Source organism: Rhineura floridana, chromosome 19, assembly GCF_030035675.1.
Source record: "Rhineura floridana isolate rRhiFlo1 chromosome 19, rRhiFlo1.hap2, whole genome shotgun sequence".
NCBI lineage: Eukaryota > Metazoa > Chordata > Lepidosauria > Squamata > Rhineuridae > Rhineura > Rhineura floridana.
Genome location: NC_084498.1, coordinates 9,806,970 through 9,823,129, shown reverse-complemented (window position 1 = coordinate 9,823,129; position 16,160 = coordinate 9,806,970). Strand labels below are relative to the sequence as shown.

The following is a 16,160-nucleotide window of genomic DNA, read 5'->3' as shown; positions in this document are numbered from 1 at the left end:
TTTTTTTTTAATTCAGAATTACATTTAATAAAGTATCCCCTCATAAATGCCTTACTAGTATCCCAAACAATATTTTCACTTGTTCCTTTATATAAATTATATTCAAAGAACTCCTTTAATTTCTTCTTACACTCTTGTACTACTTTATCATTCTGTAATAAAGATTCATTTAGTCTCCATCTAAATCCAAGATTTTTTTTTTTTAAAGTTAATATCACAGGATTGTGGTCCGAAAAAGTTTTTGGTAATATATCCATTTTAAAAATATCCTTCGCTAAAATTTTTGACATCCAAATCATATCAATCCTCGAAAATGTTTTATGTCTTTCTGAAAAATAAGTAAATTCCTTTGCATTATCATTTATATATCTCCAGGTATCCACCAATTCTAAATGTTCCATGAGTTCAAAACAAATCTTCGGTAATTTACCTTGTGTCTCAAGAACAGGGGAACTTTTGAGCATATTTCTGACCCATAGAATTTGTTTTCAGTACCAGAACTGAACTGACCTCATCATTCTTTCACACATAAGTTCATTCCTGGTTCCTTGGCTACAACCTGTGGCATTTGTGGCTTTCCTTAAAGGACCCCTTTGTGGCTTTCCTTAAAGGTGTGGCATTTGTGGCTTTCCTTAAAGGACCCCTTGCTGCCACCACCACTCCAAGCGCCCTACTCTTTGGAATGGAAGTAGCCTTAGGAATCTGCATGTCCCATAAACCATCACTTCCTTTGGGAAGAGCCATAGCTCAGATGCAGGTTAAATCTCCAGCGCCTTCAGGTGGGGCTGAGAGAGACTCCTGCCTGAAATCCTGGAGTGCTGCTGCCAGGCACTGTAAACAATATTGAGCTACATAGAGCAATTGTCTGACTCTGTATGAGGCAGATTCCGCTGTTCCTAAGCAGGGACCATGTTTGATTTAGCCACTACCTGAAAGAGACAAAAAATAAAAAACCCGAAGCCCAACTCATCCACGTTGGAGACTGATGGAAGGACAAGGTCATGGTAACAATGCGGATGCTGCTGTCCCTCAAGCCTGTTGTTGCATCCCTACAGATAAGAGCCAAATGAGTCATTTAACCTGGTTTACGCTGCCAATCCTTATCTGAAACAACAGGTTTGATTACAAAGGTGCTCCAGGCCCCTTATTTTGTCTTGAATTGGCAATCCTTGTTTGAAAGGAACTGAAGCAGGCTGCTGTGGATCCGGGTGACCTGCTTGAACAATACCCCCCCCCCCAATTTAATTTTCTGTTTTCCCTATAGTTCTTGTAGCTGTGAACTACATAAGATGTGGGTGAGGAATCTTTTTCAGACAGAGCTGTATTCATTTCTGGGCAACCTTCCAGGGGCCACATGCCAGCGGTGGGTAGGGCTGGAAGAAAAACGGGTGGAGCAACAGATCTGTATTTTGCCTTTTGCAGCAGACTAGTTCCTCTGCACGCACTCTCGTCCCTCTCTGTCCTCCATCCACGAGGATATGTTCAAGGGCACATTTGAGCCAGGCAAAAATGCTCAAGCAGAGCCAGTGACAGACGTGGCTGAGGAGAGTACCAAGGGCCAGAGAGAGAGAGAGGGGCCTGGAGGCCCACGTTTGGGCCCTGGGCCTGAGGTCCTCTACCCCAGTGCATGAGACAAGTAAGGATGACCCCACTTAGAATTGCCACAATTAGAATAATGAGTGGGATCCCACCCCCCCACCCCAATCTGGGATTGAAACTTTTGCCCAGAGCAAATTCCAGACTTCTTTGAGCTTTGGCGCCTACTGTTTGAGGTGCACCCCCACCTCTCACTTTCTTCCTAACTGGGTTGGGTCCCTCAAGCTAGGATTGACTGTTTGCCTTGTTTAAAACAGAGATGGGGTACCTGTGACCCTCCTGACTCCAGCCCTCCTGGCCAATTGCCAGGGATGATGGAAGTTCTGTTTCTTTTATTTGATTTATTAAAATATTTCTATACTGCTTTAAATTTTAAAAAAAATCCAAAATGATCCTCCCAGTAATTAAACACAACAGCATCCAATAAGAATGATAGCATGAGTAAAATCACCACCATGATCAAGAACAGCAAAAGCAAGTATTCATAATCAAGGATGGGGAACCTGTGGCCTTCCAGATGTGCTTGGAATACAACTCCCATCATCTCTGACTGTTGGGCATTCTGGCAGGGGCTGATGGGAGTTGGAGTCCAGCAACACGTGGAAGGCCACAGGCTCCCCACCCCTGTGAATAATACTGAGGGTTAGAGAAAGCCTGGATGAACAGGTATGTCTTCAGTTGGTGGTGAAAACACCTCACATTGGGTGCCTGCCTGAACTCGAAGGGGGGAATATTCTACATGTGGGCACCATATTGGAGAACGCTCTCCTTTGCACCCCGCCAGGTGGAGCTCTATAGATCTGTCTGCAGACAGTAGTGTCCTGGGTGATGTGTATGGGAGAAGACAGTCCCTCAGATACCCTGGTCTCAAGCTGTCTAGATTTGTAGTTCAGCAGCATCTGGAGGGCTACAGGTTCCCCTTCCCTGTGCTTTGGGTTTTTTTTAAGCTAGGCCTGGCAATTCTGTTTGGGTAGATGTAATTTGTACTCTTGGATTGAAAGTTCGGGGTAGAATTCTAATGAAATAAAGGTAGCTGTGAATTGATGTGTTCTGTCATGAGCCCCGTGGAATGTCTGTGGAGCAATCATGAAGAAGAGGAGTAGATGGACTGGGATTTGGGGGAGGCCCTAGTCAGAGGGCATTGAAGCCGAAGGCTCCAGCTCCGTTGACACGAGCAGATCTGCCCCTAAAGCTCCAGCTACAACTGACGAGACGTTGCCCAATCAAAAGGCTGCCATTTCACCTCCCTTGTACCCCCCTTCCCTGTCCACGCCGCCGCCACACACTCCTGAGGAGGACCTCGTAGATGTGTCTCTGCCTCCCTCCCCTGGACACAGGCAATTGTGCTGGTGGGCTCAAAGGGTTCCCCCAGTTCCTCTAAGAAGGAGCACACAGGTGTGTGCTTGCTCCAGTGACACCTTCTTCACGCAGGTAGTTGAACCCGCCCACACTTACTTGAGGGTTGTAAGGGGGCATGCTCAGTTGCTGCACAATGTCTTAGTGCTGTGTAGCCATGCCTAGTTATGCTGAGTAGAGTTGTAGTGTTCTGTGAAGCATTCTGAAGTGAAATTTCCTATTAAAACGATTAAAGGAAAGCACCTCTTCACATCTGAGTCTGACTTCAACAGCCTAGGGCTGGATATTTTTCTTTGTTGAAGCTTGCCTCAAGCCTGCACATTTACAGGGCTAGAATGTTGGTTTTGGCACTTAGAAGTGACATCACTGCAACCTGGAGGGTTGGGGAATGTGCAGTAGACTTAAGAAATCCTTTGCAGGATGTTGATGAGATGGAACCCATAATAGCCTCTTGATAACAGCCGCTGTGCGAAAAACAAGACCAGTAAAGGCGTGCAATTATCCTTGCAGGTTGTGGCTCTTTCTTGGAACTCATTTTCCCCAAAGGCCCAACAAAATCCTCAAATGCTTTCAGAAGTAATATGGGAGCTTTTATTTGGACTAGAATTCAAACGACTAGTGTGTGGTGACCTTAGTTTTGGGCTGTCTGGTTTGGTGGTCTGGAGGACAGCCAGGAAGGAGCCAGCCAGCCAAGCTCTTAAGCAGGGGTAAAGATTCGGAAAGCTCAACCTGGGCTAGAGTTGTGTGTTGTGCTGAGTGAAGAGCTGGGCCAGAATCAGAAGATTTATAGATTCATGTGCGACTCTGTTGGCTCTTTTGGATCACCTGATCCCCACTGAAAATGGTAGCTGCAGTACCGCCCTCCAGCCATCTGCAATGCTAGGCCTGAAAAGTAGGCCAGCTGCTCCCCTTTCCAGCAAGCCTCCATGGTGGTGCGCAGACTAGAGGTGTCCGGTTCCCTCTGCTAGATTTCCCAGTCTGAAAGACTTTGGAACGTAAGAAGCTGCCTTATGCAGACCATTGGTCCATCTCACTCAGCATTGTCTACACTGACTGGCAGCTGCTCTCTAGGATTTCAGATGGGGTCTCTCCCAATCCTACTCGGAGATGCTGAGGTTAGAACCCGGGACCTTCTGCATGCAAAGCAGGGGCCCTGCCCATGAGCTACTGTCCTTCCCCCTGCTCCCTTAATAGGCTGGACCTGGGAACATCTGTCTGCCAGAGGCTGTGGATTTCTTATAAGTGAAATATGTCTTCATTATTTTAATGTGTGTTTCCTTGGTGAAGATACTATGGCCTTTGGCTCTTTGTAGCATGCAGGTACACTCCCTGATGCACTGCGTCTCCATTTACGTAGAGCTGCCATAAACGATTCACACAGAGCAATGTTGGCTTTCTACGTATTAATTTGTCACAGATCCTATTGCTTGGGTGCTACATGAGGAACTTTTCCATTGCAAATGGTTTACTTGCTGATTAGAAAGATGCAGGGAGAGTGAACAGCTGCAGCAAAATATGGTCTCAGTTTGGAAACACATTTATTACTACGCTTTTGGTGCTTATCTCAGGGGAGGGACTAGAGCTTAGTGGTCAGGGACATGCTTTTGCATGCAGAAGGTCCTAGGGTCAATCTCTGGCCTCCCCAGGTTTTTTTTTAATGAATGAGGTAGTAGGTGATGAGGAAATACCTCTCTCTGCTTGTGACTCTGGAGAACTGCTCTCACTCAGAGTACAATACAGGGATGGTGCTGAAGGTAGATTGGGATCTACTGGGAAATCTCTGGTAGACTTGCAGGATACCGGCAAAGTTTTCTGATTCCCATTTGTGGCAACAACAGAATGACTCCCTCCCACGCACAAAAAAATGCTGCTAAAATGAAGAAAGCTGGAGTTGAAGGGTTATAACCAAGAGTGGATTTTTGTGTTGAAGGATTGTGAACTCAGTTCAGTTCTGCCACACAAACAAGTTCCTGAGCTCAGATTTTTTTTAATGTCTTCAGTACTTGGGTCTGGATGCAAAGTTAGGTAGACAACCTGCCAAGTGTGAGCGGGGGCGGGGGAGAGGAAAAACATGCAAGCCCACTGTTGTGGAAAATGAGCAAACAGCCCAGGCAGGCCCTGAGCAGCAAAGAATGGTCCGTCCCCTAAACTTAGTATGAGGCAGCTTCCTATGTTCCTAGGTCAGACGATTTGCCTATTCAGCCCAGCATTGTCTGTTTTGACTGGCATCGTGTCTGCAGAAAGATCTTTCCTAATTATTTTTGAACTAGAGATGCCTGGGATTGAACCAGGGACTTTTTGTGTGCAAAGCATGTGCTTTACCATTGAGGCCACTTATTAACACACAAATTATCTCTAGGTTGACCCAGGCTTTTATTCTCGACAATATGTTAAGCACAACAACAGGACTTAGAGCTAGCAAAAATGTGTGATTGGTGACAACCCCACTTTTCTCCCCTGTTGTGCTTCTCTCGGTCTCTGTGTTTTGCAAGAAAAGGAAATGTAATTATTGTGTCCAAATGAGCCCAGCACACCTGAGGGCCAAAGGGTTTTCCAGGAATCTCTCTCTCTCCCTTCCTCTCTCTCCCTCTCTCCATGGCAAAGAGAAGAATAGAAAGTATTTCTTTTTTTTCAGTGTAGCAAAATCAATTTTAAAGGCTGGATAACAATGGATTCAAAAATGAAAAACTGAGACAGGCTTATTATTTATTTATTTATTATTTATTTATTTATTTTCATTTCTAGACCGCCCATAGCTCATAGCTCTCTGGGCGGTGTACAAAACGAGATTAAAATACGATATAGAATAAAATCAGTAACAAAGGAACACATTAAACTAAAAACATTAAACATAAAGCATTAAACATTAAAATGCCTGGGAGTATAGCCAGGTCTTAACCTGGCGCCTAAAAGAAAGAACCATAGGCGCCAGGCGTATTTCCTCCGGTAAGCTGTTCCATAATTCGGATGAAGCCATAATACAAATAAACTCATACGTAATACAAATTATTAACAAATAAATATACTACAGAAGGTGTCTTGTGGCACCTTGAAGACTTTCAGATTTATTGTGGAAATTACTGACTAGAACCCAATTTATTAGATGAAAGTGTATGTGTTTCCTGCAACAGATTAAAACAAGTATTCCCTTGGAATCTGTCGCTATTAGATTTATATCCTGCCCTTCCTCCAAGTAGGAGCCCAGGGCGGCAAACAAAAGCACTAAAAACACTTTAAAACATCATAAAAACAGACTTTAAAATATATTAAAACAAAACAACCATTAAAAACATATCAAAACAAAAAATCTTTAAAAACATTTTTTAAAAAAGCTTTAAAAACATATTTTTTTAAAAAAAGGTTTAAAAACATATTAAAAAGCAATTCCAACACAGACACAACTGGCTTGATGATGTGATGTAGCTGCTGTCTCTGGGTCGCTTCCAGCCATGTCTTCCACTCTGGGAAAATAGAACTAGTCCTGACCTCATTGGCAATGGATATAAGGTTTGCTTTAGAAAGATTCCAGATGTTGCACCTTTTCAGTGTTGCTATGTGGACTTTCTTTTAAAATTCTGTGTCTTTAATTATTTACTGCTGCCTTCACCAACCTAATGCCGTCTGGATGTTTTGGAATGGAAACTGGAGGGCACTGGATTAGTGGAGGCTAGCTTAGTGAGTCTTCTTTAGATCTCGACATGTATTTTACAGCCCTGTTTCTGCTGATTGTGCTTATGTGTTGATCACCTGTAGGTTATTACTGCTGGCTTCCAAGTGCTAATCCATCTAATTGTGATGTACACATTGGAATTACTGTGGATGTATCAAATATGTTATTGTCACGGTCAAACAGGATATTTGAGGAGGAGGAGGAGGGGAGCAAAAGACAGCTTAGGGCAAAGAGTTGTGACAGCATACTATGCTTGTTTTGTTCATGTGGGACTCCAGATGATGTGGAGAGTCTGTTGACCATCCTTGACCTGCACATAAAAATTCAAATATCACTCACTGGTAATTTCTCCTCTCCACCCTCTTATACTGCTCATTCCACAGTCAATCACATTTTGTGAACTATACATACACAATTTTGGGGGAATGTAAGGAGAGCCTGAAGTCCATCCATGCTGGGAGGTGCTTCTGGAAGGTGTCTTATACTGAATCAGACCATTCTTTTGACAAAAATTTGTCAACAAATATGGAAAAGAAAACAACGGCCCACAGACTGGAAGCATTCAGTATACATCCCAATTCCAAAGGAAAGGGATCCCAGGGAATGCAGTAATTATTGAATTATTGAATTGAATTAATTTCTCATGCAAGCAAAGTAATGTTCAAGATTCTACAACAAAGGCTCTTACCATATATGGAGTGAGAAGTGCCAGATGTCCAAGCTGGATTTAGAAAGGGATGAGGCACCAGAGATCATATCTCAAACATACGTTGGATAATGGAACAGACCAAGGAATTTCAGAAGGAATCACCTTGTGCTTTATAGATTACAGCAAAAATACTATGGAATGCTTTAAAAGAAATGGGGTGCCACAGCATCTGATTGTCCTGATGCGCAACCTATATTCTGGACAAGAGGCTACTGTAAGGACAGAATATGGAAAAACCGATTGGTTCCCAATAGGAAAGGGTGTGAGAGAGGGGTGTATTTTATCACCCTATTTCTTTAATCTATACGCAGAACATATCATACAGAAAGCAGGATTGGACCAAGATGAAGGAGGTGTGAAAATTGGAGGGAGAAATATCAATAATTTAAGATATGCAGACAATACCATACTACTAGCAGAAACCGGTCATGATTTGAAAAAAGAGCTGATGAAAGTTAAAGAGGAAAGCACAAAAGCAGGACTACTGCTGAACGTCAAGAAGATTAAAGTAATAACAACAGAAGATTTATGTAACTTTAAAGTTGACAATGAGGACATTGAACTTGTCAAGGATTATCAATACCTTGGCACAGTCATTAACCAAAATGGAGACAATAGTCAAGAAATCAGAAGAAAGCTAAGACTGGGGAGGGCAGTTATGAGAGAATTAGAAAAGGTCCTCAAATGCAAAGATGTATCACTGAATACTAAAGTCAGGATCATTCAGACCATGGTCTTCCGTATCTCTATGTATGGATGTGAAAGTTGGAAAGTGAAAAAAGCGGATAAGAGAAAAATCAACTCATTTGAAATGTGGTGTTGGAGAAGAGCTTTATGCATACCATGGACTGCGAAAAAGACAATTGGGTGTTAGAACAAATTAAACCAGAACTATCACTAGAAGCTAAAATGATTAAACTGAGGTTATCATACTTTGGACACATAATGAGAAGACATGATTCACTAGAAAAGACAATAATGCTGGGGAAAACAGAAGGGAGTAGAAAAAGAGGAAGACCAAACAAGAGATGAATTGATTCATAGAATCATAGAGTTGGAAGGGGCCTATAAAGCCATCAAGTCCAACCCCCTGCTCAATGCAGGAATCCAATTCAAAGTATTCCCAACAGATGGCTGTCCAGCTGCCTCTTGAAGGCCTCCAGTGTCGAAGAGCCCACTACCTCTCTAGGTAATTGGTTCCATTGTTGTATGGCTCTAACAGTTAGGAGGTTTTTCCTGATGTTCAGTCCAATTGGCTTCCTGCAACTTGAGCCCATTATTCTGTGTCTTGAGATGATTCAGAAGAGATCCTGGCCCTCCTCTATGTGACAACCTTTCATGTACTTGAAGAGTGCTATCATATCTCCCCATAGTCTTCTGTTCTCCAGGCTATACATGCGCTGATCATCTTTGCTACCCTTCTCTGAACCTGTTCTAGTTTGTCTGCATCCTTCTTGAAGTGTGGATACCAGAACTGGACTGCTTTATACTGAAGCAGGCCATTGGTCCATCTAGCTCATATTGTCTATACTGACTGGCAGCGGCTCTCCAGGATTTTAGGCAGGGTATATTCCTGGCCCTACCTGGATATGCCAGGGATTAAACCTGGAGCCTTCTGCATGCAAGGCAGATGCTCTCCCCTTGAGCTATGGCCCTTCCTCAGCCTACAAGCAGGCTATGAAACAAATAGATTTCTCCTTTAGTTGCCCCCCCAGTCGCTGGTATTGAGAGACTTAATGCCTTTGTGCTTTGAGGTTCCATTTAGTAAATCTGTCTACTAAGAGTAGATAGACCTATCATCCACATATTTGTCTAATCCCTATTGAAGGGAGTGGGCATCATCACATCTTGTGGCAGTTGTCACAAACCTGTAGAACACCACTGTGTAGCCAGCTCTTGACAAAATGCGGACAGCTGTTTTGAAATACAGTGCTGCTCTCTTAGACGTTCCATGCACAAGTATTGGAGCCATTGTGCTCTTTTAATAAATTTCAAGATGGCACACCCTCGGGGGTACTTGAATCCCTATGTGAGGCCCCCTTAAATAGCTTGTGCTGACCTGCGGCTTTGCCATGTGTTGTCAAGCACATGAAGTGCTGCACTTAGATGGGGAGATCCAGGTTCAAATCCCTGCATAGCTGCAAAGATTATTGGGTTATCTTGGGCAAACCATTATTTCTCAGCTTGCTCTATCTGATGGGGTTAACATGTGATTGAAATGATAGCCCCTTCAGTATTGTTACAGGATTGGAGGGTTGGTTTGGTTGATACCTTGGGTCCTCTATAAGCCTGTGATTTTCCATCTATGAGATTGGAATATCTAGCAGAAGGGGCCTCTGAACTGTCAAACCAGTCTCTTTGTTCAGTTAATGGGCCTGGCCAATTCTGTTAGGCATCCATTCACATGTCTAAAGAGTTGGTCAAGTACAGATGTGTTGCCATAGAAACAACTCTCTTGTAATGCTTCCAGAAGTAGGCCTCCCCTCTCACCTGACTGGAGACCATCCTAGAGGTAGGAGAATGATAGATGAGAGGCTACTCTTTGTCTTCCTCTCTTATCTGGAGCTGGGAAGACAGAGAGAGGCTTGACTTTTTCTCTGGGATGAAACTAAAGCAAGGGGCTTTGGGGAGCCTCCTTAGAAACTTAATGAGGGAGCAAGATATGTTGGGCTGTTAATGCTGTGAGTCCTTCACTTTATGTGCAGGTTGTATATATGTGTAAATAAAACCATACATAATATAGATCCCACAGTCTCCAGTTACCTTCATTCCAAGGAAACAGAATCCTGGGTAAGTGCTGCAACCCCTTGTAGATTGGGGTGTCCACAACAGTATTTTTATAGGCTGTCTTTTAGGGTCATATCCTCACAAAGTGGTGTACATAAAAGAAAGATACATAGACATAGCAAATTGTTATACGTTATTGTGAGAAAGTAGCTCTGATCACGTAAGCCAACACGGAAGAAATGAGTCCTCGAGGTAGCCTTTGCCAACTTGGCACCCTCCAGGTGTTTTGGACTACAGTTCCCTTCTAGCTGGGACTAGCTGGGTCTGATGGAAGTTCAAAACACTAGTTTTGCACTAGTTTGGACACATGAGAAGACACGATTCACTAGAGAAGACAATAATGCTGGGAAAAACAGAAGGGAGTAGAAAAAGAGGAAGGCCAAACAAGAGATGGATTGATTCCATAAATGAAGCCACAGACCTGAACTTACAAGATCTGAACAGGGTGGTTCATGACGGGTGCTTTTGGAGATCACTGATTCATAGGGTTGCCATAAGTCGTAACCGACTTGAAGGCACATAACAACAACAACAAGTTTGGTGAAGGTTGCTTTAAGGCCTTCTTGAAAGACTGGAAGGCAGCAACCAAGGTCCATTCAGAAGGGCATTCTGCAGTCACGCAACTCTTGAGTTCTTTGGAGGAAAGGGTGGATACAAATGTGGTTTATGATGATGACTACAGTTAGTGTAATCACAACTGGGCTCACCAATGTTAAGGTGAAGCTTGGACTTGATCATCATCAGTGATGGTCCTGGTTGGTGAGACTGAAGAACCCAGTTTGGACACCGTGAAGAACTGATTATGATCAGTTCTATGCTGTTGCATAGAAGAAGACTGCTGCTTGAGGCCCCATAGTGGCAAGATGTCCTGCGCGAAGTGGCCTGTTTGGCTGTGGCTGTTAGGGATGCTGTGATTCAGCCGTCTCCAACTTGTTGCCTTCCAGATGATTTCAGCTACAACTCTCTTCAGCCTCAACCAGCATGGCCAGTGATTAGGAACGATGGGAGTTGTAGTCTAAAAAATCTGGAAGGCAACTGGTTGGGGAAGGCTGGTCTGAATAGTTTAGTTATGTTGCCAAAGTGAAGCAGGCCCTATGCCAGCCTGGGGTGTGGATGTGAGAGTCTCTGGAGGAATGCCTCATAGATTGCCCTGAACTCCTTGAAATGAAGGCAGGAAACAAGGGTAATATAGTAATTCATAAAGCTGCAGAGGAGAAGGGAAGTTCTGGCTGGCAAGTTTACACCTGAGGGGCTACATAGCTGCAGTTGATGTGGTTTTATTCTAAAGATGGTAGTTACTTTTTGGGAAGTTGGTCTTTTTTTCCAGAACTCAAAAGTGTTTGGGGGGAGGGTTCCTTATTTTCTTCTTCTTTTTAGTGGGGTTTTTACTATTGTTGAATTTTTTTAAAAAAAGTATTGTGTTTGCTTCACAATTCAACCAGCGCTGTCTCCTGACTGTACTGTCTGCACATGACATGTATACAGGAGCTCACGTGGCTTCCTTCAGTTGTGGATTTCCCTCTCTCTGGAGAATGTCGGGTTTTTCTTTGAAGGGGGTGGGGAATTTGCGGTGACTGGGGGTAAGTTTATAGGTTTGGAACAGGGAAGTGAGTCAGTTGAGATGTTAATCTTAGCCCTAAAGTCAGGAAAACGGGGTTATGCAAGTTTGCTGCAGAGAGGCTGGATGTGTGTGTTACTTGTTGGTTGATGTCTGCATCACTAAGAGACCTGTACTAAGCTTGCAGAGCTGTTATGCATTTTAATTTTTTTAAAAAAACGGGTTTATTGTTTATTAAGAAGGTGAAGGAGGAACCAATAAACATTAATAAAAAGTGGCATGGTTATGATTATTTGCATTTATATCCCACCTTTTCTCCAAGGAGCTCATGGTTCTTCCCCCTCCTCATTTAATCCCCTTAACAGCCCTGTGAAGTAAGTTAGGCTGAGAGGCAGTGACTGGCCTAAGGTCACCCAGTGAACATCATGGCTGAGTGGAGATTTGAATCTTGATCTCCCAGGTCCTAATTCCACACTCTAACCACTGAAAGACACTGGCAGTGCGTGCTACACTACTCCTATTTAAAACGCCTGTAGTGTATCCTCCAGGATCTACAGATCATCCTAGACAACGACACTCTCCTCTCACAGACCTTGGGAGGCAAGCCTGTGTCTGCTTACAGACAGCTCTCACCTTCCAGTGTAAAACAGCTTCTGAAATAGCATCAACAAGCCACAAGCAGATAAGTAGATCCAGACGCCACCTCTTTATCCAATGCCAAGTCTTTTCCCATGCTGTAGCAATGCTGTTACAGGTCCTAATAATGTCATCTGCAACATCAGAGGCTCATTTACCTACTCATTTTCCAATAGGATGTGTTGCATCATTTGCCGTTCTGCATTCTACAGCGTAGAAACAGGCCAGTCTTGATGCTAAATCATAAACGGACACAAATCCGATAAGGGAAATGGCAATATTGAAATACCAGTGGGGGAACATTTCAACTTCTCAGGATATTCAATAACTGATCTTATGGTGATCATAATGGTGCAGTGTAGCTTCAAATGGAGAATGTAGTGTGAAACTGGTGAATTACTATTAAGCAAGAGGTTCATTGCTATCACTTGTAGATTGAGTAAACACAATGGATTTTTATTATGTTACATGTGTTAATTGGCTTACCAGTGACAGGGTGTCTGTGTTATCAACACAACTTATTTGTGAATGGCCACTGTTAATTACATTATTAACACTGTTTGTACTTTTCTGCATTGCATTTTCTTCTAACCTTACTGTTTACAATTCCCCTCCCACTAGTGTATGTGTTTTTTATTTATTTAGAAACCACTTAATTAAAAAAAACTCTTAAGCGGTGTACATAAAACAATATAAAACAATTATCAATAATACACAGATAAAATCAGCAAATATTAAAAGCCGGCACACTTAACTAAATTGTGTGTCTGGATAGACTTGCTGAAATTTTAAAAAAATTCAGAAATCCAAAGGGGTTTGGTGAGGGTGCATGCCTAATAGGCAGGGAGTTCCAACGCATAGGTGCTGTGGCTGCCACACTGAAAGGTCAACTTCCAACAGATGCAGAGCAGACCTTATATGGCACTTGTGAAAGTGTAAGTCCCACAGACCAGAGCAGATGAGAAGGCACATATGGGGTGAGACAATCCTTTGAGTAAGCTGGTCCCAGGTTGTTACGGGCTTTATATACTAATAGAAAAACCTTGAACTTGGACTGGTATCTCTCTCCCTCGCAGTTCAGGATAGCATCATGCATTTTACGTTAAAGTTTATGCCATAGTAAATAAAGGGTCATGGCTCAGTGGTAGACCATCTGCTTTGCATGCAGGAGGTCCCACGTTCAGTCCCTACCATCTCCAGGTAGGGATGGGAAAGATTGCTGCCTGAACCCTGGAGAGCAGCTGCTGGTCAGTGTAAAACAACAGAGTTGAGGCAGATAGACCATGGTCTGACTTGGTATAAGGTGGGTGTTGCAGGACTGTTTGGTAACGTGGCTGGAAATAAACATTTTTTAAAAAAACTCAGTCTTCTTGAAGTATTGAGAAAACGGAACTGACAGGTGAACCAACATTGAATTCACTGCTGCCCTTACGATAGCAATATGAGAAGGAATCCAGACAATGTTACAGCTGCCACTATTTATTATAATTATATTCCACCTTTCCTCCAGCTGCTCAAGGTGGTGTACATAGTTCTCCTCCCTCTTCATTTTATCCTCACAACAACCAGGTGAGGTAGGTTAGGCTGAGAGATTGGCCCAAGGTCACCCAGCAAGCTTCATGGCTGAGTGGCGATTTGAACCCTGGTCTCCTCAGTCCCAGCCACTACACCTAATTTGCTTTCTCAGCTGTAATGGGCCTTTGTGAGTTCTCTTCTATATTACATTTGTTTTTACCCTAAGAGTCTCAGGATGCTGAATCCTGCAGCTCTTTTACACCAAGCCCCACCAATACTCCACTGGCTACAGCTATTGAGAGACAACACACCCTAAGAACATAACTAGAGCGCCACTGGATCAGACCAAAGGCCTGTCTAGTCCAGCATTCTGGCCCACAATGAGGACGTATAGTGCACAAGCACTCTCCCATTTGTGATCCCCAGCAACTGATACTCAAGAGGCATGAATACAGTCTGTTACTGGACTGGTCATAGTCATTATGACTAGTGGCCGCTGACAGCATTATCCTCCATGAATTTGTCAAATTCTCTTTTAAAGCCATCCATGTTGGTGGCCATTGCTACGCTTCTGATAGTGAGCCCTGTATGCTGTGTGACCTTCTACATGCCAGGTAGACACTCTGCCACTGAGCTGTGGCCCTTCAATTAATATGACATAATCTTTAACTGTCAGATGAATGATGTCTTTTGTCTAGGCTCAGTGGACTTTTGCCCCGATCCCCATAGCTGTTTGTACAACCCCTGCAGCATCTTACTCTTGCCACCACCTTTTTTAAAAATAAAAATGATTCCCAGTGTTGTTGTTAGGATAAGCAATGAGGAAGGGATGAGGAAAAGAAAGCTGGCATGCTGTTGCCTTACTTCCAGCTGGATGTTTCCCAGGAAGACAGAAACGTCAGGAAATATCAAATCTCAACATTTTTGGGCTGTTAAGTAATAACAGATTTCTACAGTTATGTGATGGAGAAAAAAAAACTGGGGATGAGAGAGAGTGAGGGTGGGAGGCAAAAGAAAAGTATTTTTAAAATTTCTCCCTCTTTGGATGCCAAGAAAAATGTGTGTTATTTTAATCCCAGGGCTCTCATTCATGGAACGCTTCCTTGTTCCAAATGCCAAAAGTGGATGGAAAATGGTGGCTTCTCCTTGAGGGACTTGCTCATTTCTCGTAACTCAGTGGCAGAGCCTCTCCTTTGCATAGAGAAAGTCCCTGGCATCTCCAGGTAGGACTGGGAGAAACTCCCTGCCTGAAACCCTGGAGAGCTGCTGCCAATTAGAGCAGACAATACTGAGCTAGATGGGCCAGTGGCCTCACTCCTCCGCATAGGGACATAGGAAGCTGCATGGCGGGGAAGCTGAAGGTCTTGCACAGGCAATCTGATCGCTTTTAGGTGGCAATGAAGCAGAGTGCAAGTTGAAAGGTGCTGACAGGATCTCTTGGCATGTTGCGGAGCAGGAGTCTGTATCCATTTCAGACCACCTTTCTGCTAAGGGAGGGGGAGCTTGTGGCCCTCTAGATGTTGCTGGATTCCAACAGTCCAGATGCATCGGCCATGCTGGCTGCGGTGGATTGCCCTTGTACTCCAAAAGCATTTAGAGGGGACCAAGCTGGGAAAGGGTGCAGCAATTTCAGTTTGTATCTGTCTTAATTCACATTTCAAAACGTGCTTGTGTATATTAAGGTTTGTTCAGCACTCATCCTGATTGACTTGCACAACGCTTATGTGGAGGTTAGCCTATGCCTTTATTGCGCATTCATTTTGATTTGTTTGCTAGAAGGTTATACAACAATGATTTGCTTGTGCAGTGTTTATATGCCTTTCTGTTAATTGCTCTTCATCCCACATTATTCTCCGGCACTTTTCTAACTGCAGTGTCCTTAATTTTTTAAAAGTGAATTTGTTGCGCTAGGGCAGTAGAGCACTACTATATAAACTACTATGCTATATAAACATGTAAAACCACAGGATAGTGCCCTTTGGGGGTAGGGTTGGGGGTTCCTGTGCCTGTAAGGGCGGTATTGCCCCTGTGTCACTAGCAGTGCTGCGTGTTTGGTGTGCAAGTGCCCAGAGCACATGTTCACAGCAGGAGCTCAGCCTGGCCAAGAAAAGGAAGCCTTTTGCTGCCATGCATAAGATTATGCATATGATAACCTAGACTCAGGTTGTGGTTTGTGGCTAATAACGCCTGTTTTTTGTCCGCTCCTTCCATCTGCTTGATAGATGTTCTGTTTCCACTTTCTTACGAAAGGTGAAACATTTAATGCACACCCCAGAGGGCTTCATCTGTACAAATGCTGTTGCTCAATATTTTGTTTTTATTCCTCCTTGACA

The 16,160-nt window shown here is 43.5% G+C and overlaps 1 protein-coding gene across 15 annotated transcripts in view; it reads left to right on the top strand.

The window, feature by feature from the left end:
* The window catches only part of NCOR2 (nuclear receptor corepressor 2), a 477,973-nt gene that overhangs the window by 124,172 nt on the left and 337,641 nt on the right, over nucleotides 1–16,160 (top strand). The window lies entirely within an intron of this gene.